This window comes from Symphalangus syndactylus, chromosome 20 (genome assembly GCF_028878055.3).
Source record: "Symphalangus syndactylus isolate Jambi chromosome 20, NHGRI_mSymSyn1-v2.1_pri, whole genome shotgun sequence".
In the NCBI taxonomy this organism is placed as follows: Eukaryota; Metazoa; Chordata; class Mammalia; order Primates; family Hylobatidae; genus Symphalangus; species Symphalangus syndactylus.
Window position 1 is genome coordinate 8676201 of NC_072442.2, and position 24163 is coordinate 8700363.

The window sequence follows — 24163 nt, forward strand, 5'->3', positions numbered from 1 at the left end:
TGAAGATGAAGGCACAGATCTGCACGATGCCTCTATAGCCCAAGGAATATAGCAGATTGCCTGCAAACCAACAGAACTTAGATGGGAGGTATGGAATGGATTCTTTCTCACAGACCTATTGACACCTTGATAGTGGACGCTCAACCTTCAGAACTGTGAGGCAATACATTTCTGCTTTTCAAGCCTCCCCACTTGTGGTACTTTGTTAAGGCAGCCCTAGTAAAGGAATACATTGCCTTTGAGTTATTTTAACCTCAAAATTGTAGGTAACTATTAGCAATGCAAAATAATTATTGTCTATAGACATGCAAATTTTGTCCTGTCCACAAAGAGGTTTAACTGGCTTCTTTCCCCGACTGTGAAAGAAGACAGTTTTGCTTTCATTTGCATGTTCATTTCGATATTCTTCATCTATAAAAGTGTCTGCTCTTTGGTTTGTCCTTGGAATTGGTTGTTAACATCTTGGTGGTTCCCTCATTTGGTCATGAATCAAATAAAATCTTGAACACAAGTTTAGTTTATATCTATATGAGTGTCATGATTTTACATTTTTTTGGGGGAAATTATCTTTTAGCAGTTCCTTATTATCACAGAGTTCTTCCATGTGTTTATTTTATACACTTATTTATTTAAAAAATTTCTCTATTTCTGTTTTTGATAATAGTGTTCCAATGGGTCAGAGACAGATGCATCTATGCTATATTGAGGAAGGGTCATCTGTGGGACACAATAGCTCTCATTATACTTGAAGGTGCTATTATCACTTGAAGGAGGAAGCAGTCATTCCAGGTTTCTTCTAGCAGCTGTCAGTTACAGGGAGACAGAATTTGGTTCAACAAGAAGATAAACTTGCTGATCGTCAGAGCTGGCTAAGACAAAATTAACTGTCTTGGAAGTGAAAAGTTTTTGTGATTGGGTTGTGCAGTGTGGATTGTCTGCCCTTTTGGTGGGCTGTTGTATCAAGGTTTAAAGATCAAAGTGTCGGCTGGAAGTTTTAGGTCCCTTCTGGGCATGAGGATCAATAATCTGAAGATACAAAGACAGACGTTAACATCCTCTCCTCTGCCTCTTCTCTTACTTCCATCTCTAACACTCTCTTGCCTTTGCTAAACAATTCCAAGTCCTTTCTCCCTGATTCTGTAGTGCTGTAGCCTCTCAGCCAATCTCTCATTTTCTCTTCAATCTTGAGACGTCTTTTTTTTTTTTTTTTGGAGGAGGGTAGTACTGCTTTCTCATCATTAGCTTGAGTTCACCAGACTGCCTTCCAGACTGAGTCAGGATGGAACATTTGGAGCCTGTCCCCTGAGCCTGGGCCTGGGGGCTTCTAGTGTAGCAGGTTGTCCATGACAAAGATGTCACTGATAAGTGGCTAAGAGACACGGTGGATGGGGTGTTACTGCCTGACACACTGTCTGGGGTTGTGATCTAGCAAAAACTTGGAAGGTATAATTAATGCCATACGTTCATTGTGTAATGTCATAATAAATCTGCCTGTGATGGCTTCTCATGGGCGTTTTCTAACTCTTGGTGCTAAGCTTCATGAGTTCCCATCACTGCTTTCCAGGCATGTCATCATTTGCAGCTTATAATTTGCAAAATGAGAGAGACACCTATTAGCAGGGAGCCAGTTAAGGTTACATCAGTGACGTCATTATACACCACACCTCTTGCAGGTTTATAATTATGCAGTTAAAAAATGAAAAAAATTGCCAAAGGCAGTTGCTTGACATAGATATGTAGATCCAGTCTACAAGAATTATTGATAAAATTTTGTTTTGCCTTGTTTTATTAAAAAAAGTAGATTAAAAAAAGCAGTGAGCATCTTTATCTGTGTGCACGGAAATTCCAACGTAGTTTCAATGCATGAAGTTTATGGGTGTAACATAGGTTTTATCTCGGATCTTTTAAAAAACTTAATTTGGGGATGGGCGCAGTGGCTCATTCCTGTAATCCCAGCACTTTGGGAGGCAGAGGCAGGCGGATCATCTGAGGTCAGGAGTTCGACACCAGCCTGGCCAACAAGTGAAACCCTTTATCTACTGAAAATACAAAAATTAGCCAGGTGTGGTGACACACACTTGTAATCCCAGCTACCCTGGAGGCTGCAGCAGAATTGCTTGAACCCAAGAGGTGGAGGTTGCAGTGAACCGAGATTGTGCCACTGCACTCCAGCCTGGGCAACAGAGTGAGACTCAGCCTCTTAAAAACAAAAAACAAGAAACAAAACCAAAAAACTTAATTTAGCTTTGGCAGGCAGCAAGTCACTCTTGCTGTAATGGAAGGTGAACCCTCTGTCCATTTATTGTTGAGGATCATTATTCTTCCAGGATGCTGCTATTATAGATAGCGTCGCAGATTCAAAAGGTGATGGTGAGACACAGATTTTGACCAAGGGCAGGCAGCTGGTTCTGAGTGCTTACTAGGGGCAAGTACAGGGGCCCTGTTACCTAAACAGTGGTCTGTAAGCTTGAGTCAAGTAGCATAATGCTGTGAATTGCTAGCATGACATCAAATCAACTAGAAAGACAGTAATTCAGCAAGTCCCCAGGCAGCTGGCCATCTTTCTTCATCCACGGAGAAGCTCCTTTCACTTTATTCCCATCTAATGTGAACCCTCACCTCATTAGCCAGAGGTCCACAGTCAGTGCCAGCCATGCAGAGCTCAGTGACCACTGGGGAGTCTGCAGTACTGAGCTCTCAGAGCCAGAGTTCCCTCCTTCCCTCTTTCTGCTGACTCTTTCCTGGGAAACTCATGTCTATCAGGTCCAAGTCCTTGGATATCCTCCCGCAATTTACTGGTTATTCCATCGTGTCTCATTACACTTCCGTTACAATGAGAAGCATTGCTTAGGGGTTTCTTCTCCTAGGAGAAACGTATTACGTCTCTTCATGGGATTTCTGGCTAATCCATTAACTCAAGAAAATTGCTGGCTCCAAGGGTATTCACACTGTAAAACTTCTCTTTTTCTTTTCAAGTAAGTGTTTAACTTCATAAATCATGTATCCCAAAGAGAATGACTTTCACACCTTATGAAGATCACCAAAGAGAAAATATTATGTCTCCTTTTATTTTTCTTTGCAATTTAAGAATGTATTTATCTCCTTCGGAGTCATGATTCTGAAAAACTCAAGGTAAATGGAGTTCTTATAAACTATGTCTTACTTCATCACTAGTTTACGTGATCATCTCTAAGCTTAATTTCAGGTTAATTTCTCTCTGATGGTCATTTAGTGAGAGCTCCCAATGATCTATTTCCAGATTTTACAGTCAACTTGTTAATGATCTATAAGCCAGCCCTTTAATTTACTGAAGACTTGATATTTTTCATGTAAAGACATTTCAAGGCAAAAAGAGTTCTGGAATGCAATGGATCATACCTAGTTTCTATTTTATAAAATCAGATGCATGTCTATTAGATATTGTGTAATGGCGTGTGGGAAAAACTGGGTGTCAGGAAACCCGGGTTTTAGATCTGACTTTGCTGCTAATATGGAATAGAATCAGTGTCTGATGATATTTGACATAATCCTGATACTCCCATCTTTGTCTATGGCAGACATTGCTAATCAATCAAGATAAGATTTCAAGTGGAGCCCAGAGACAGCCTCAGAATTCTTCTCAAAGTGGCTCTCTAGGCTGCTCCTGCTGATTGATTAGGGTTACTAGAGATGAAAACTACTTGCCACTCTAGGGCAAAGCAATTCTCTTTTGTCCAAAATTCTATTGTCGTGTATATGTATAATCAATGTTCTTTCTTGGGGAAAAAGATAAATTAATAGAAGAATAATTTTTTTTTCTACCTGAATAACTGGATTTTCAAAGGTCAGAACTTCGATGGGGTCTTCATGAGATGTGCTGGAAGCTCAGGTACTTGGCTCCTTGGGAGGTGCAGGAAGTCAGGGCTCAGACAGAGGCTGAGAACACTCACCCAGCTGCACTGAATAGATTTGATAAGAGTGGCTTGGAGATCCAATAGCCAATATGGAAATCAAATAGATTTGGTAAGAATGGCTTAGAGATCCAATAGCCAATGTTGAAATCAAATAGAGTTGATAAGGGTGTCTTAGAGATCCAATATTCAATGTCGAAATACCTATTTAAGCTTGTGTTAGCAGGTGTTGGAATTCAGGGAGCCCAGTTTTGGGCAGGATAGTGGGCATGTAAGCAGAAGATGATAGAGCTTCAAGAGGGTGAGGTGTCCATTTTCACATCTACACATAGAAAGTTCAAAACTTGTTTACAGGGGTACAAACAGCAGTGTTCAGCTTCCAGAGAGAGATGGGGGCTGGCAGATACAAGGCAGGTGTCCAAGTCCTAGCCAAGAGGGTATGCTTGAGTGAGGGCTAGAGTTGAGATGGGGAGCTTGCAAGGAAAAGCTGCTTTATTCAGGGTTTACCCCCAGCACACTCAATACCAGTTCCAGGGCAGAGATGTTATTTACACCTGCCATTAGACCTCAAAGGGAGAGTCTGAGGAAAGCTGGGGTCATTACCGATATTGGCAAGTGTTTGGATTTCACAGCACTCATGTGCTGGGACTTTGTGTACAAATAACCGAGGATCTGCCTGACTTGCAAACAGGTCCTGCACCGACGCCAACTCTCTCAGAGTCAGACTTAATAAAAAAATGTCTGGCGTTCAGGGCGCAGGTGTCTTCCATGGGCTATTTCAGAGCTGCTGGAGGCTGAGGACACATAACTCATAAAACTTGTGGGAAAATTTTTTTGATTGAATTGGATCTGGAGATTGAGTCCAGTGAGAAGTTCTGATCGCAGGTGTCTTTTCCCAGTTGTCTCTTGATGTGCTGTGAGGACTGAGCTTAATTAAAGACCTCATGCTGGAGATGGAGCTGTCCAGAACACCTAAGTAGCCTGACATGCTCTTTCACAGTCATTGCCACTTAACACAGAGGAAAATCTGCCCCCACCCCCGACCCCCGCCCCTTGGCCTGGATTGGGAATAGGACTGTTTTTCCTTTTTTTTGCACTCAATTATGTGCTGTCTGCCTTGGGTCTGTTTGTAGTCAGATCTGGATCGGATCAGGTTGCGGCTCCACTGTACTCATTTGCTTAGTGCAGGGAATCTCAGTCCTGGCTGCATGTTAGAATCACCAGAGGAGCTTCAGACGACAATCCTGTGCCGGGATCCACCAGAAGGATTTTGATTTAATTGGTCTGTGGGCCTGGGTGTTTTTCGTTTGTTTGTTTGTTTGTTTTTTTAAGTGTCCCAGATTAATTCGTAGGAGGGTTGAGAGCCTTAGTGACAATCTCTGGGATAGTAACTAGGCTCTGAAAACATTGGTTAGTTTGGAAAATGGCTGGAGTTAATTAAACGACAAAAAGAAGGTTTTAAAAGGGGACATTGGCCAGACACAGTGGCTGACACCTGTAATCCTAACGCTTTGGGAGGCAGAGGAGGAGGATCACTTGAGGCCAGGAGTACAAGACCAGCCTGGGCACCGTAGCGAGACCCTGACTCTACAAAAAAAAATTTATAAAAAATAAATAAAATACGTTATAAAAAGGGGGGTCTACAGTCTGACCACCCTACAGTCTAAACCTACAGTCCAACCACCCTAATGTGCTAAGGGAGTCATTTGAAATAGCCAAACTCATTAGAAAAGACAGTTTTATTTGTTCTCCCACCAGTAGGCTGAGCGGTGGGAGAAGAGTTTATGTGTGGCAAAGCCATCTTAGGCCACTCTATAGAGGAGTCTACTGTGATATAGCTAATTTATTCCCGGGTCTCTCTTTCCTGTTCCAAACCAACATTTAATGCCGGTACTGTATTTTTACAGTACTTTATTGAGGACAAATTTACGTACCAAAATGCATACATCTTGAGTGTACAGCTAGGATGAATTTTTATCACGTGACCACCACCCATATGAAGATTTAGTTATAGAAATAGTTGCCTTGTGCCCCTTTCTAGTTGATAACCTGGCCAGCGTTAACCACTCCTCTGATAAGAAATTCACTGTCATTTGTCTTGGCTTTCATAGACAAGGTATTGTTTTCTCTGGTTGTTTCAAGGTTTTTTCTTTCTCTTTAGTTTTCACAAGTTTAATTATGATGCATCTTGGAGCAGATTTCTTTGGGTTTATCCTGTTTGAGATATGCTAAGGTTTCTGAATCTGTAGTTTATGTTTCTTGCAAAATCTGGGAAGTTTTCAGCCATTACATTTTCAAGTGCTTTTCCAGCCCTGCTTTCTTTTTCTGCTCTTTTCAGGACTCCCATGACGTGAAAGTGGGGTCTTTTGTTACAGTCCAATGTTCCCGAGGTTCTGTTCATTTCTTTTTTCAGCCTAGTTTTTCTTTGTTGAGGTTATGTAATTTCTACCTTCCTGTTCACTGATTCTTTTCTCTGTTCTCTCCATTCTGCCATCGAGCCCATCGACTGAGCTTTTTATTTCTGTTATCGTATTCTTCAGTTTTAAAATGTCCCTTTGGGTCTTTTTTATATCTTCTATTTCTTTGCTGAGACTTTCTATTTCTTTGTTAGGACTTTCAACTTTTTTCATTTGTTTCAAGAATGGATGTAAATGCTTCATTGAAGCACTTTTAAAACCATTTTTATTAAAACAATAAAAAAAAAAAGAGATGAGGTCTTGCTATGTTGCCCAGGCTGGTCTCAAACTCCTCCCAGCTCCCAAATGTTGGGAATACAGTTATGAGCCATCATATCTGGCTTGTTGAGGTACTTTTTAAAAAATCGTGGTCGCATTAAGATTTTTGTTAGATTATTTTAACATCTCTGTCATTTTTGCCTCGGAATCTATTGTCTTTTTTTCACATTCAGTTTGAAATATTCTTGGTTCTTAGCATGGAGAGTGATTTTCTATTGAGACCTGATTTTCATAGTATATCTTAAAACTCTAGATCCTTTTTAAAACTTCTGTTTTAGTTGGCTTTCTCTGACATTGCCCTGGCTGGGGAAGGGGAAACACCCCCTCATCCTGACAGCTGAAGGTATAATTCCAGTTTCCCTACTTAACCTCTGTGGACTGCCAGTGTGTGTGGGTGGTTTCTTGTTACCTCTGAGTAAGAGTGCAAGTGCAGGCTCCCTGTGTGGTCTCCACTGATCCTGTGGTCAGAGGAGGCTCATTGTGGGCTGTCAGGGATGAAAGTCCTGGCTTCTTGCTTGGCCTTCTCTGACCCTACCTACCCCGGCAGGGGCATTGGAGTGTTTTGTTGTAGTGAGAGTGGAAGCCCAGGATTTTCATTTGTCCTTTACTGATGTGGGTGGAGTGTGCTCACAGTTTTTTTTTTTTTTTTTTTGTGGTGTTTGGTTGAAGAAAAGTCATTTTTGTCTTTAAGTTTTCTGTCTGCTAGGATGCCCCTTTCCTGCTTTTTTGGCTGGAGCGGTCAGGCTCTTGCTAGGGCTTTTGTTTTTTGTGCCTGTTGGCATTTCTGGATTGCTAGCTTTTTTTGACTCCAAGTCAGATACAGGAGGCAAAAAGAAAAGCCACAGAACTTACCACTAACTCACTCCTTGGACCCTGGGGTCCTTAGCCAGTCTGCCTCTTATTCATCTTTCTGAATCTTTTTATATTTCACTTATATATAATGTTCAGTGTTTTTACTTGTGCTTAGCAGAAAAAATAGAAAAATGCTGGAGGTGAGAGTTTTATTTTTCCTTTATTTTTGAAACCTACTTTTCTGAGTATAGAATTTAATGTTGACAGTTTTTTTCGTTTCACTTTTTTCACTTAAAATATGTAATTCTATCGTTCTCTGGCTTCCACTGTTTCTAAAGAGAAGTCACTCATCATTCTTATTATTCTCCTGAATGCAATGTGTCTTTTTTTCTTCTGGCTACTTTTAAGATTTTCTCTTTATCTTTGCTTTTCAACATTTTGACTGTGATATACTAGGTGTACTAGGTGTATGTTTCTTTTCCCTTGTTCTGCATAGAGTTTGTAGAGCCTCCTTAATCTGGAGGTTGACAATTTTGATCAATTTTGGAAAATTCTTGGCTATCATTCAAACATTTCAAACATGAAATTGGGACTCCAACTATACATTGGATATTGTCCCAGAGGTCTCTGATGCTTTTTTCTTTGTTTCTCCTATATTATTTTTTTCTCTCTATGCTTCAGTTTGGATAACTTCTACTAACCTGCCTTCAAGTTTATGAATCATTTCTTCTTTTTCTTTTCTCTTTTTTGAGACAGAGTCTTGCTCTGTCGTCCAGACTGGAGTGCAGTGGTGCGATCTTGGCTCACTGCAACCTCCACCTCCCAGGTTCAAGTGATTCTCATGCCTCAGGCTTCTGAGTAGAGTAGCTAGGATTACAGGCACGTGCCACCACACCCAACTAGTTTTTGTATTTTTAGTAGAGACGGGTTTCACCATGTTGGCCTGGCTGGTTTTGAACTCCTGACCTCAAGTGATCCTCCCACCTCGGCCTCCCAAAGTGCTGGCATTATACGTGTGAGCCACCACATCTGGACAATCATTTCCTCTGATATGTCCAGTCTGTTGTTAAGGCTATCCAGTGATTTCTTCAAGTCAGGTATTTTATTTTTCAGCAGTTTGTTTTTTCTTGGTTTCCGTTTATCTATGGAAATTCCCCATCTTTTCACCCAATTTATTGATAGTATCCTCTAGTTTATTTATTGTATGAATAATAATTACTTTAAAGATATTTTCTGTGTATTCCAGCATCTTGATCATCTGTGAGACTACTTACTTGCGTTAACTACTTTTTCTTCTGGTTATGAGTCACATTATACATAATAGAATAATAGAGTCTGAAATAGATAATATTTTCCCCTAAAAGAGATTGTTCTTTCCACCATCAGGTAGCTAGGGCAAGGATTGCTTTCTTTTATCTACTTAGAAGTTGAGCTGGTTTGGGGCTTATTTGTTGCTTAACTTGCTAAAGCACCCCTGGTTTTAAATATCTTGATAGTAATCAAGTCCCTCCCTGTGGCAGAGCTTTGGAATATAAATACTGACATACCTCATAGATATTGCAAGTTTGGTTCCAGATCACTGCAATAAAGTGAATATCACAGAACTGTAATAAGTAGATATTCATCATAAGTGGTTCGAAACACTTTCTTGGTTTTCTATTTACGGTAACATTAAGAATCGGAATTTAACAGCAGTGCCTTCTCAACACTCTATGGGTGAGATCTCTCTCCTTGAACTGTTTCCAAGACCCACACAGACCTGGAGAGCAGCCTGGTTCCAGTTCCTTCTATGAGGTGCACACAGAAGAGGGTGAGTCCACCATCAGGCTCTGCCATTGCTGCTGCTTCTTCATGTAACCTGCCTGTTTTATATCTGGTTGATTGGCAATGATGTCATCCAATTATAGCCTTTCTGTTCTCCTTTTGGGTACCGAGAGTTGGTATGTCTAGATTCTCTAACAGAGACTTTACAAATAAACAAGTTCACAATAGAAAGATTATAGAACTCACAGGCATCCAATGACTTCCCTTTTGTAATTGGTGTGAATTAACAGGTTTTTGGTCTTCTAGAGAATCTTTACCAAGTCCACAAAGGGAAAAAGTACTGTCATATGGCAGAGAGCCAAGGCTTCATCAAAAGCTCCTATATTGTGATTAACTAAGTGTTGTCTCGATTCTAACTAGACTTAAATTCCTTGAAGGCAGGGACTGTGTTTAGTTCCCTCTTACATTCCCTGTGCTTGGCACAGAACAGGGACTCAGTAAATATTTATTAAGTGAATTGGGAAGAGGCTAATTTTACTTTCTAGGAATAGCAATGCATATGAAATAGAGGTACCAACAGTTTTGTAAAACACATAAAGTGAAAGGCCCAGTTTGAGAGAGCAGCTAAAGGAATGGACCAAGAGGCTTATGCATCCCACAAGAATTATTGTGCGTGGAGATTATTGTGCATGGATTTTCTGACTTGAGGACCTAATTCTATGCATAGATATATTTCAAAAAAGATAAAACTGCCAAGGTAATGACTGGTACATTATGGAGACATTTTCTAAGCCATTATATATTTCTAGGAAATTATCTACAGTAACTAGAGAACCAGACATGAATCTGCACTAATTTGGCCAAAAAGCAGGCAATATTGAGGACACCGCGTTATCCTGGGAGAAATCTTGAGCGTCTGTTTACTAAAATAGTTTTGAATGTACTAGATGCTCTGGATGAAACCAAAAGGCTAAGTGGGATAAATATGTGAAGGCCTAAATTTCTCCTTAAAATGGAATCAAGAATGATACAGCCAGAGAGAGTGTGTTATGGTCTTAACAAGGCAGCTGCTGACTTCATTGCCCCTTTGCAGATGTTCTCAGCCCTGGGCGCACACTGACTGGGGAGCGTGCTTTAAGCTATTCATTTTTTTCCTGTTTTGTGCTGTAATATTTATTTTATTTATTATTATTTTATTTTATTTTAGACTCAAGGGGTACATGGGCATATTTGTTACATGGGTATATTGCATAATATTGGGGATTGGTCATCTAAAGTACCCATATTATTTTTACTTTACTGACATTATTTTATACATAAAAGATTCAATAGAAGAAACTTATTACTCTCTGAATTTCCCAAGAAATTATTATTTATTTTATTTTATGATTATTACTGAAAATAATTGTGTTATAGAGGAGGGGGGTATTAGAAAATAATTTGTCCCAGGTGTCAAATATGCTAAGCACGCCCCCTATCAGAGGCCATGGAATTTCTGCCCAACTTGTGAGAAAATGGTGAAAAGGAGGGCTATTTCTCCGAAGAGAGATGAGAACCTTTGCAGTTCAGTGCGTCTCTGGGAGTTAAGTTTAAGTCCATCACGTTAGAAGATTTTATCTTCCCCAGGTAATAATGTGTGTGTGTGTGTACTCAAATGGTTGATGGCCAATATCACAAAGAGGTGTGGTCTTCAAGATGATGAAGAGTTGTGCTGTTTATTTTTTAAGGGCATAACACAAAAGGGAAAAATGAGTAAGTGAATAAATAAAATGACTGAACAGTCACTCTGAATTCTGGGGGTTCTTCAGTGTCGTAAGCGAGGTTGTGTCACCATATGAATCTCTCTGCCTCAAGAGGGAGCTATTTTCAGAGTTAAATCCAGGCAGGAAGAGAGTCCACCCACGAAGGCACCACCCTGTCACCTGAGTATATGGAAGGCAATCACAGGGCAAGAGTCATTGTCAGCACTGAGTCCTCATGTTAGAGAGACAGAGGGCGGCAACATCACAGACACGGCCGCCGTGTGGCACAGGGGGCTGTGGAAAGCAAAACCTTTTGCAACTGCCAGTGAATAAAAACCTAATACAATTGACGGTTGAGATGTGTCTTTGCTCTTTAACGTATGTCTCAAGAGCAACAGGAATCACCACCATTCTAGCATATACTTTTCCTTGTGAGTATAACTGAAAAATTTAAGTGACTCTTACAAAAATGACTTACTGCTCACCCAATAAGCAATTTTTATTTTACACTGGCTATAAAATGTCCTGAAGCCATTTTACAAATTGCCTTTCTTGTTATTATATAGAATGGATAGTGGAGTCTATTAGATTATAGATGCCAAATGTGACATTCCACCCTGAAATGTTCAATTCTCCGATAAGAACCATTACTTTCTGAGACATCTTCACTTTTTCTTCATTTTTATCATCAGCACCAGCAGCTGATTTTCTTTTTGGGAGCCACTTTGCACACAGAAACAAAACTTCAGTTACTTCATAAAACTTATGGTGTACGTGGCAACAAGGAGAGAATGACCGATTCATGTCGAAATGCGGATTTGGGAATCCAAGCAGGTTTACTCACTAGCTAAGTTGATAACTTGGCTCAGACCACTGATCCTGTAGAATATAGAATTGAAATTTGTGCCTCAAAAAAAAACTGCAAAATAGTAGATGCCCTAGACCTTCAGTGCCATTCAAGCATGGTCAAAACTATGAGTGTTAAATCCAAAAGGGCTTGCAGTTTGACAAGTCTTCTGGAACTTAAAAATTGTATATTGAACGGCTGCAAAGGCAGAGGATAAGTCAAAAGTAGCATTTGCCAAGAGCAACCTAACTATAAATAGAAGGATTTAGGACAGGTAAGAACACGCCTGAGTGTGCTGGTGGGGAGTCACCAGGTTTGTACTGTGTGGGAAATGGGTGACTCAGGACAAGAAGCCCCCACATATCCTTTGTTGTTTGTTGTGTATTGTGTATTGACAAGCAGAGTAATCCGGATGGTGTCCTTACCATGGAGAAGGAAGGTTGTTGACATTCTTTTTTTTTTATTATACTTTAAGTTTTAGGGTACATGTGCACAACGTGCAGATTTGTTACATATGTATACATGTGCCATGTTGGTGTGCTGCACCCAGTCACTCGTCATTTAACATTAGGTATATCTCCAGATGCTATCCCTCCCCCCTCCCCCCACCCCACAATAGTCCCTGGAGTGTGATGTTCCCCTTCCTGTGTCCATGTGTTCTCATTGTTCAATTCCCACCTATGAGTGAGAACATGCGATGTTTGGTTTTTTGTCCTTGGGATAGTTTGCTGAGAATGATGGTTTCCAGCTTTGTCCATGTCCCTACAAAGGACATGAACTCATCATTTTTTATGGCTGCATAGTATTCCATGGTATATATGTGCCACATTTGCTTAATCCAGTCTATCATTGTTGGACATTTGGGTTGGTTCCAAGTCTTTGCTATTGTGAATAGTGCCACAATAAACATACATGTGCATGTGTCTTTATAGCAGCATGATTTATAATCCTTTGGGTATATACCCAGAAAAGGGATGGCTGGGTCAAATGGTATTTCTAGTTCTAGATCCCTGAGGAATCGCCACACTGACTTCCACAATGGTTGAACTAGTTTACAGTCCCACCAACAGTGTAAAACTGCTCCTATTTCTCCACATCCTCTCCAGCACCTCTTGTTTCCTGACTTTTTAATGATCGCCATTCTAACTGGTGTGAAATGGTATCTCATTGTGGTTTTGATTTGCATTTCTCTGATGGCCAGTAATGATGAGCATTTTTTCATGTGCCTTTTGGCTGCATAAATGTCTTCTTTTGAGAAGTGCCTGTTCATATCCTTCACCCACTTTTTGATGGGGTTGTTTGTTTTTTTCTTGTAAATTTGTTGGAGTTCATTGTAGATTCTGGATATTAGCCATTTGTCAGATGAGTAGATTGCAAAAATTTTCTCCCATTCTGTAGGTTGCTTGTTCACTCTGATGGCAGTTTCTTTTGCTGTGCAGAATGTCTTTAGTTTAATTAGATCCCATTTGTCAATTTTGGCTTTTGTTGCCGTAGCTTTTGGTGTTTTAGACATGAAGTCCTTGCCCATGCCTATGTCCTGAATGGTATTGCCTAGGTTTTCTTCTAGGGTTTTTTATGGTTTTAGGTCTAACATTTAAGTCTTCAATCCATCTTGAATTAATTTTGGTATAAGGTGTAAGGAAGGGATCCAGTTTCAGCTTTCTACATATGGCTAGCCAGTTTTCCCAGCACCATTTATTAAATAGGGAATCCTTTCCCCATTTCTTGTTTTTGTCAGGTTTGTCAAAGATCAGATAGTTGTAGATATGTGGCATTATTTCTGAGGGCTCTGTTCTGTTCCATTGGTCTACATCTCTGTTTTGGTACCAGTACCATGCTGTTTTGGTTACTGTAGCCTTGTAGTATAGTTTGAAGTCAGGTAGCATGATGCCTCCAGCTTTGTTCTTTTGGCTTAGGATTGACTTGGCAATGTGGGCTCTTCTTTGGTTCCATATGAACTTTAAAGTAGTTTTTTCCAATTCTGTGAAGAAAGTCATTGGTAGCTTGATGGGGATGGCATTGAATCTATAAATTACCTTGGGCAGTATGGCCATTTTCACAATATTGATTCTTCCTACCCATGAGCATGGAATGTTCTTCCATTTGTTTGTATCCTCTTTTATTTCATTGAGCAGTGGTTTGTAGTTCTCCTTGAAGAGGTCCTTCATGTCCCTTGTAAGTTGGATTCCTAGGTATTTTATTCTCTTTGAAGCAATTGTGAATGGGAGTTCACTCATGATTTGGCTCTCTGTTTGTCTGTTATTGGTGTGTAAGAATGCTCATGATTTTTGTACATTGATTTTGTATCCTGAGACTTGGCTGAAGTTGCCTATCAGCTTAAGGAGATTTTGGGCTGAGACGATGGGGTTTTCTAGATATACAATCATGTCATCTGCAAACAGGGACAATTTGACTTCCTCTTTTCCTAATTGAATACCATTTATTTCCTTCTCCTGCCTAATTGCCCTGGCCAGAACTTCCAACACTGTGGAATAGGAGTGGTGAGAGAGGGCATCCTTGTCTTGTTCCAGTTTTCAAAGGAAATGCTTCCAGTTTTTGCCCATTCAGTATGATATTGGCTGTGGGTTTGTCATAGATAGCTCTTATTATTTTGAGATACGTCCCATCAATACCTAATTTATTGAGAGTTTTTAGCATGAAGCGTTGTTGAATTTTGTCAAAGGCCTTTTCTGCATCTATTGAGATAATCATATGATTTTTGTCATTGGTTCTGTTTATATGCTGGATTATGTTTATTGATTTGCATATGTTGAACCAGCCTTGCATCCCAGGGATGAAGCGCAGTTGATCATGGTGGATAAGCTTCTTGATGTGCTGCTGGATTCGGTTTGCCAGTATTTTATTGAGGATTTTTGCATCAATGTTCATCAAGGATATTGGTCTAAAATTCTCTTTTTTTGTTGTGTCTCTGCCAGGCTTTGGTATCAGGATGAGGCTGGCCTCATAAAATGAGTTAGGGAGGATTCCCTCTTTTTCTATTGATTGGAAAAGTTTCAGAAGGAATGGTACCAGCTCCTCCTTGTACCTCTGGTAGAATTCGGCTGTGAATCCATCTGGTCCTGGACTTTTTTTGGTTGGTAAGCTATTAATTATTGCCTCAATTTCAGATCCTGTTATTGGTCTATTCAGAGATTCAACTTCTTCCTGGTTTAGTCTTGGGAGGGTGTATGTGTTGAGGAATTTATCAATTTCTTCTAGATTTTCTAGTTTATTTGCATAGAGGTGTTTATAGTATTCTCTCATGGTAGTTTGTATTTCTGTGGGATCAGTGGTGATATCCCCTTTATCGTTTTTTATTGTGTCTATTTGATTCTTCTCTCTTTTCTTCTTTATTTGTCTGGCTAGTGGTCTATCAATTTTGTTGATCTTTTAAAAAAACCAGCTCCTGGATTCATTGATTTTTTGAAGGGTTTTTTGTGTCTCTATTTCCTTCAGTTCTGCTCTGATCTTAGTTATTTCTTGCCTTCTGCTAGCTTTTGAATGTGTTTGCTCTTGCTTCTCTAGTTCTTTTAATTGTGATGTTAGGGTGTCAATTTTAGATCTTTCCTGCTTTCTCTTGTGGGCATTTAGTGCTATAAATTTCCCTCTACACACTGCTTTGAATGTGTCCCAGAGATTCTGGTATGTTGTGTCTTTGTTCTCATTGGTTTCAAAGAACATCTTTATTTCTGCCTTCATTTCGTTATGTAGCCAGTAGTCATTCAGGAGCAGGTTGTTCAGTTTCCATGTAGTTGAGCGGTTTTGAGTGAGTTTCTTAATCCTGAGTTCTCGTTTGATTGCACTGTGGTCTGAGAGACAGTTTATTATAATTTCTGTTCTTTTACATTTGCTGAGGAGAGCTTTACTTCCAACTATGTGGTCAGTTTTGGAATAAGTGCAGTGTGGTGCTGAGAAGAATGTATATTCTGTTGATTTGGCATGGAGAGTTCTGTAGATGTCTATTAGGTCTGCTTGGTGCAGAGCTGAGTTCAATTCCTGGATATCCTTGTTAACTTTCTGTCTCGTTGATCTGTCTAATGTTGACAGTGGGGTGTTAAAATCTCCCATTATTATTGTGTGGGAGTCTAAGTCTCTTTCCAGGTCTCTAAGGACTTGCTTTATGAATCTGGGTGCTCCTGTATTGGGCGCATATATATTTAGGATAGTTAGCTCTTCTTGTTGAATTGATCCCTTTACCATTATGTAATGGCCGTCTTTGTCTCTTTTGATCTTTGTTGGTTTAAAGTCTGTTTTATCAGAAACTAGGATTGCAACCCCTGCCTTTTTTTGTTTTCCATTTTCTTGGTAGATCTTTCTCCATCCCTTTATTTTGAGCCTATGTGCATGCGAGATGGGTTTCCTGAATACAGCACAGTGATGGGTCTTGACTCTTTATCCAATTTGCCAGTCTGTGTCTTTTAATTGGAGCATTTAGCCCATTTACATTTAAGGTTAATATTATTATGTGTGAATCTGATCCTGTCATTATGATGTTAGCTGGTTATTTTGCTTGTTAGTTGATGCAGTTTCTTCCTAGCCTCAATGGTCTTTACAATTTGGCATGTTTTTGCAGTGGCTGGTACTGGTTGTTCCTTTCCATGTTTAGTGCTTCCTTCAGGAGCTCTTTTAGGGCAGGCCTGGTGGTGACAAAATCTCTCAGCATTTGCTTGTCTGTAAAGGATTTTATTTCTCCTTCACTTATGAAGCTTAGTTTGGCTGGATATGAAATAATGGGTTGAAAATTCTTTTCTTTAAGAAGGTTGAATATTGGCCCCCACTCTCTTCTGGCTTGTAGGGCTTCTGCAGAGAGATATGCTGTTAGTCTGATGGGCTTCCCTTTGTGGGTAACCCAACCTTTCTCTTTGGCTGCTCTTAACATTTTTTCCTTCATTTCAACTTTGGTGAATCTGACAATCATGTGTCTTGGAGTTGCTCTTCTGAAGGAGTATCTTTGTGGTGTTCTCTGTATTTCCTGAATTTGAATGTTGGCCTGCCTTGTTAGATTGGGGACGTTCTCCTGTATAATATCCTGCAGAGTGTTTTCCAGCTTGGTTGCATTCTCCCCGTCACTTTCAGGTACACCAATCAGACATAGATTTGGTCTTTTCACATAGTCCCATATTTCTTGGAGGCTTTGTTCATTTCTTTTTATTCTTTTTTCTCTAAACTTCTCACTTCATTTCATTCATTTGATCTTCCATCTCTGATATCCTTTCTTCCAGTTGATCAAATTGGCTACTGAGGCTTGTGCATACGTCACGTAGTTCTCGTGCCTTGGTTTTCAGCTCCATCAGGTCCTTTAAGGACTTTTCTATACTGGTTATTCTAGTTATCCATTTGTCTAATTTTTTTTCAAGGTTTTTAACTTCTTTGCCATGGGTTTGAACTTCCTCCTGTAGCTCGGAGTAGTTTGATGGTCTGAAGCCTTCTTCTCTTAACTCTTTAAAGTCATTCTCCGTCCAGCTTTGTTCCATTGCTGGTGAGGAGCTGCGTTCCTTTGGAGGAGGAGAGGGACTCTGATTTTTAGAGTTTCCAGTTTTTCTGCTCTGTTTTTTCCCCATCTTTGTGGTTTTATCTACCTTTGGTCTTTGATGATGGTGATGTACAGATGGGGTTTTGGTGTGGATGTCCTTTCTGTTTGTTAGTTTTCCTTCTAACAGTCAGGACCCTCAGCTGCAGGTCTGTTGGAGTTTGCTGGATGTCCACTCCAGACCCTGTTTGCCTGGGTATCAGCAGTGGAGGCTGCAGAACAACGGATATTGGTGAACAGCTAATGTTGCTGCCTGATCATTCCTCTGGAAGTTTTGTCTCAGAGGAATACCCGGCCGTGTGAGGTGTCAGTCTGCCCCTACTGGGGGGTGCCTCCCAGTTAGACTACTTGGGCATCAGGGACCCACTTGAGGAGGCAGTCTGTCTATTCTCAGATCTCCAGCTGTGTGCTGGGAGAACCACTACTCTCTTCAAAGCTGTCAGACAGGGACATTTAAGTCTGCAGAGGAATCTGCTGCCTTTTGTTTGGCAATGCTGTGCTCCCAGAGGTGGAGTCTACAGAGGCAGGCAGGTCTCCTTGAGCTGCGGTGGGCTCCACCCAGTTCGAGCTTCCTGGCTGCTTTGTTTACCTACTCAAGCCTCAGCAATGGCGGGCGCCCCTCCCCCAGCCTTGCTGCCACCTTGCAGTTTGATCTCAGACTGCTGTGCTAGCAATGAGCTAGGCTCCGTGGGAGTAGGACTCTCCGAGCCAGGTGCGGGATATAATCTCCTGGTGTGCCGTTTGCTAAGACCATTGGAAAAGGGCAGAATTAGGGTGGGAGTGACTAGATTTTCCAGGTGCCATCTGTCACCCCTTTCTTTGACTAGGAAAGGGAATTCCCTGACCTCTTGCACTTCCCAGGTGAGGCGATGCCTCGCCCTGCTTCGGCTCATGCTCGTTGCACTGCACCCACTGTCCTGCACCCTCTTTCCGACACTCCCCAGTGAGATGAACCCGGTACTTCAGTTGGAAATGCAGAAATCACCCGTCTTCTGCATCGCTCACACTGGGAGCTGTAGACTGGGGCTGTTTCTATTCGTCCATCTTGGCTCCACCCTGCCGCCCGACATTCTTAAGGAATTATTTTGTTGCCTTCATAAAGTTTCAAGTTACAGAATGTTGGTCAAAGGTACAAAGTTTTGGTTAGGCGGAATAAGTTCTATCACACAGCATGGGGACTATAGTTAGTAATAATGTATTTTCAGAACTTAAAGTAAAATTTAAAAAATTATATTTTAAAATTGCTTAAAAAGTAGATTTTACATGTTTGCACCAGACCAAAAAAAGTGAAGTGGTAGATATGTTAATTAGCTTGATTTAACCTTTCCACAATGTGTATATATATATATATATCAAAACATTGCATTGCTCCCCATAGATATATACAATTATTATTTGTCAGTTAAAAATAACATATTTAAAAAAGAATGTCTTTAGGTATTCTATGTGGATAACCAAACTATATGAATCTGAAATAATTGTTATGGCCAATATTCTGATCCGTATCAGGAGCAAGTAAGAGGGTCCTCCTCTTTTTGCAGAATTTGGCTTCAGGGAGGTTTTGTTTTTCCTTTCCTGTCTGGGAGGCATACCTATTGCATACAGCCTCCCAGTGGCACTTAGGTTAGAAACACTGAGAATAAGTTCTATTTATGTACTTGTTTGACTTGCTTCAAGAAATTAAAATATCTGGGGATCTAAAGTTACACCATGGCTCAGAGATTATTTATATCACAACAGGTTCTTTTAAAAATCATCACTCAATGTACTTAAATAAGTTGGAGCCAGGTGCGGTGGCTCACGCCTGTATCCTCAGCACTTTGGGTGGCAAAAATAGGAGGATTGCTTGAGCCAAGGAGTTTGAGACCAGCCTGGGAAACATGGTGAGACCTCCCTCTCCACAAAAATTAAAAAAAAAAAGTTAACTGGGCATGATGGCACATGCCTGTAGTCCCAGCTACTTGGGAGGTTGAGGTCAGAGGATCGCTTGAGCCCAGAAGGCTGAGGTTAGAGTGAGCTATGATGGTGTTACTGCACTTCAGCTTGGATGACAGAGTGAGACTCTGTCTCTAAAAAAAAAGTTTTGGCTTATGAAAAATCAATATTTGAACATCTTTGCAGTGGCCAATGTTGCTTGTAGGGTCTAGCACATGTTTACTCAATGCCCTTCTCTTGCCTGGAATCCTAGGCTGCTACTCTCCGTCCTCCTGGTTGTGTTCCACATGGGATTAGGCCCTCTGTCAACCCTGGTGACAGTGATGCCAGCTGCCTCCTCAGTGACTCTTTCCCCCACAGTCTGGTATGGCTCAGGATCCTCAATTGCCCCCTCACTCTTCAAGAATGAGACCTCACGTGCTCTGTAAACATTTTCCTCCTCTGTGCCCTGGTACCGAGGGCACCACTCTGGGCACTGCTTTCTGCACCTGTCTGCTGTGTCTGTCCTGCATTTGGGTAGAACCTCTAGACTTGATTTTGTTCTGTCTTCTCTGCCTGCTTTCTTAGACCTGATGATTCAGAAGGTTCCTTACTTCTGAATGCTCTTTGTCTTTGCACATGCTAGGCTCTGAATGTTTGTGTCTCCCACCAAGTTCATAAGTTACTAGCCCCCAGTGTGATGGAATTAGGAGGTGAGTTAGGACATGAGGATGGAATTAGGTCATGAGGGTGGAGTCCTCATCAAAGGGGTTAGTGCCCTTATAAAAGAGGGCCCAGATGGCTGGGCGCAGTGGCTCACACCTGTAATCCCAGGACTTTGGGAGACCGAGGCGGGGTGGATCACCTGAAGTCAGGAGTTTGAGACCAGCCTGGCCAACAAGTGAAACTCCATCTCTACTAAAAATACAAAAAGTAGCCAGGCATAGAGGCACACGCCTGTAATCCCAGCTACCTGGGAAGCTGAGGTGGGAGAATCACTTGAATCAAGAGGAAGAGGTAGAGGTTGCAGTGAGCTGAGATTGAACCATTGCACTCCAGCCTGGGCAACAGAGTGAGACTCTGTCTCAAAAAAAAAAAAAAAAGGCCCAAAGAAGTCCCTTGCCCCTTCTTCCATGTGAGGACACAGCAGGAAGACAGCTGTCCGTGAACTAGTAAGCAGGCCCTCACCAGACACTGAATTTGCTTGACCTTGGACCTCTCAGCCTCCAGAACTGTGAGGAATACATTTCTGTGGTTTATAAGCCACCCGGTCTGTGGCGTTTTGTTATAGCAGCCCAAATGGACTAAGATGGCACAGTTTTCCATTTCCTTTTGCTCTCCATTTCACCATGTGGATCTGCCTTACCATCACACCCACTTGGCATGCTCCTGAAATCCAGCCTGAGTGGAGCCCCCACTCATCTGGGAGAGAGCTTAGAGACCCTAAGTGACCCTCCAGATGTTTGTGGTTTCCAGTTACATTGACACTCCCCCGGGTGGGGCCAGGACCACGCAGGAGCACGTGGTTGAGGGAGGCAATGCAGCAGCTGCTCTCCTGAATTTTCAGGAGCACTGGCCAGACCGCTGGCAGCACACACCTCACTGTCATTTCCAAATGTGGACACTGCTGGAAACATTAGCGTGAGTGGAATTCTGCACCAGGGAGGGACATCCGTTCTCATTTCATTCACATACTTAGATATTAGTTGTAAGTAAGTCTTGGTACAATGTCAGCTTCTCAAATTGGGAGTAAGAGAATCTACTACCTATTGTATACAGTGTGTATGTGCTTGTGTGTGTATGTGTGTGTGTGCACGTGTGTATGTATTCTGGAGTTTTCATTTTCACATGAGCAATTTCAGATTTGAAGACCATAATGGAATCTCATCTTCTTGGCTGTTAGGGGGCTTTGGAAGGCTCCTGAGAGCAGAGATTGGTGTTTTCTGAGTTGTTTGCTAACAGGCTGTGGAAGATCGTCAATTAGAAACTGAGTTGGCCTGCCATGCTGATTACCCTTTAGACTTCATTTCAGGTGAAAGGCAAGCTTTGCTGTCCTCAGGCCAGTAGAATTTGACTGCTTTTAATTCAGCTATGTTTTGGAACATGGAGCTGCTAAAAATACTTTGCTTCCTTTGAAGATCAGTTGATACAGAAACTAAAAAGGAACAAATAGCTTCACTTGAGATCCAACACCCTCAATCTAGTCAAGGGAGACTGAATAAATTAGTAAATTGTATAGTGAGCTAGATGGCACTGAGTGTCATGACAAAAAAATAAGCAGAGGTTTGGGGAATGCTTGGGAAGGGTGAGATATAAAATAGGGTGAGTCTTTGGAAAAAGGGAATGGTGAGCCATGTGGCTATCTGGGGAAAGGGAGAGGGCCCTGCCCTCTCTCAGTGCAAAAGCCCTGAGGTGGGAGCATGTCTGGATTTGGGGAACAGCAAAAACAGTGGCTGGGGCATAAGGAGTGAAGGGTATAGGACGTAGGGTCAGAAACTTAATGTTGGGGAGGGACTCATTGAATAAAATGGGGAAGCCAGTGGAGGGTTTGAGCAGAGGAGTGCAACACCCAGGAGACGCTGAATGTGACACATAGATTTCCGTTCAGGCCTTTGACTACTCTGGACTTCGCTTCCTAGACACATCAGTTTGGAGGATAGAACTAAGCTCATCATTTAGCAATAATGAAACTATACTTCTCTTGTTCTGTGCTGATGTGCTTCATCAGAATTCCAGCCCATCCTAAAATGTATTGCAACGAGTTCAGAAAGACTATGGCATCTTCAAGTGTTCACTTACCCAGCCCTCCGAGCTACCATGTTCTTCTGCTGTTTTCCTTTCCACCTGCTCTGGTTGCTACAAGGGAGTTTCCTCTGGATCTTGACATTTCAATGTTCTTTTGTCCTCTCATAAATCTCCATTCAAGCTTATGCTGGTCTGGCTCGCTGTATCAGTCATGGCTCATAGTTGAAAGTAATGAAACCTACTCTAGTTAATTTAAGCAGAAAAGGAATTTGTTAAAGGATACCAGGTTGTTTAAAGAATCATAGAGGAGATCAGAAAATCAGGCTTTGAGCAACACAGCTAGAAACAAAGCCCAACTACATGGGCTGACTGCTCACTTTTCCTGCTGTGTAGGGGCAGTGTGGCTCATGGTGCCAATGCTGGGCCTGGCACGCTGACTGCTAAGACCTTTGCCATTGCTGCCTTTGAGGGCCAGCTGTAACCCTGCCATGCTTTCCCATTCTGCCAGAAGGGCTCCCATATGGTGCCTCCTTCTTCACGTCACTTCTCTTCATACTGAAGCCTATGCTGCATGCCCTGGCTGCAAAGAAGACTGGGGAAGCAAGAATCTGACTTGAGGAGGCAGTAGTACTCTAGTGGAAACTTTCCTAAACTCAGGAAGGCGATTCACACAGTTCTGGATACCAGAAATTATGAAAAACCTCCTTGGTACTCACTGTTCAGGCTGTTGGGCCTGTTCTGTGCTTCAACAATGGCTTTGAAATGGAGATAATGCCTTTCACCCCTCATTAATGCCTTAGGCTCCCATCTTCTTACATAGATTTATTATTGTAATTTTAAAAATTACTAGATGGAGGAAAAAGAGCCTACAAAGAAGTCCTACTCTTTAGAAGAGTACTTTTATTTTTGTTGAAGAAGTACATGCCCGTAATTTTAAAAAGTCAAGTAGTGCTAAAATACTTATTTAAAAAATACCCAGCTTTCCCCCTCTTAACAGCCTTCCTCCATCTTTCCGGAAGTAGTCACTTTTAGCTTTTAATCTTTTTTCTTCTGACATTTACCTTGATATTTCTAACTAATATAGACATGCTGCTCTCTCTTGATTAATCACTTCTAGACGGTGTTTATTATGGGGAGAAGACACTTCTAAATCTCTATTACCACTTGCTATCTCCCACCCTCCCAATATAATTAGAAGATTTCATAACTATAGTAAAAGTCCATATTTACTGTTCTTAGCATATTGTTTGATCTTACTTATTCTGGCTGAGTTAAGAGTATATTATTTTACTTCCTTCTTGAACAACTTATTTTTCCAAAAATTGGTAAGTATCTCATTTATTTTTACTTCTTTTATTTTCTGGAATCTTGGGCTAAATCTTTCCACATCTTGCCACAGTTCTATAAAATTCCACCCAATTCAATTTTCTACATGTGTTCCAGGACCAGCACCTTTATATGCGTGCTATACAGTAACAGACCAATACACTGAGACAGCAGAGTTTAAAGCAGAGAAAGAGTTTAGTGATTTCAGGGTGTCAAGGGAGGAGATGGGAGGAGACCCTCAAATCCATTTATCCAAGGAATTCTGGGCTGGGGTTTTTAAGGGGATTATGGAAGGTAACGGGTTGGAAAATCAGTGTCATTGATTTGTTGGGGTAAAGGGAATGAAATCATCAGGATGTGGAAACTACACTTTTTTGGGTGAGTCAACTTCTCATGGGGTCCTTCAGACCAGCTGACATCAGTAATTTCACTGGTACACAGGACATAAAAGAATATCTCAAGTGGAAAAGTTATCATTTTATAATGTTTAAGTTGTTATCTATAGAGTAGTTCATGGGAACTATAATCTTTTTTTAAAATTATTATACTTTAAGTTCTGGGATACATGTGCAGAACATGCAGGTTTGTTACATAGGTATACACGTGCCATGGTGGTTTGCTGCACCCATCAACCCGTCATCTACATTAGGTATTTCTCCTAATGCTATCCCTCCCCTAGCTCCTCCTGGGGCCCTGACAGGCCCCAGTGTGTGATGTTCCCCTTCCTGTGTCCATGTGTCCTCATTGTTTAACTCTCACTTATGAGTGAGAACATGCAGTGTTTGGTTTTCTGTCATTGGAACTATAATCTTTTAACAGGTTCTGAAGCTATAGCAGTGATTGTGAAGCAATAGGCACCAAAAAGACTATGAGAAAGC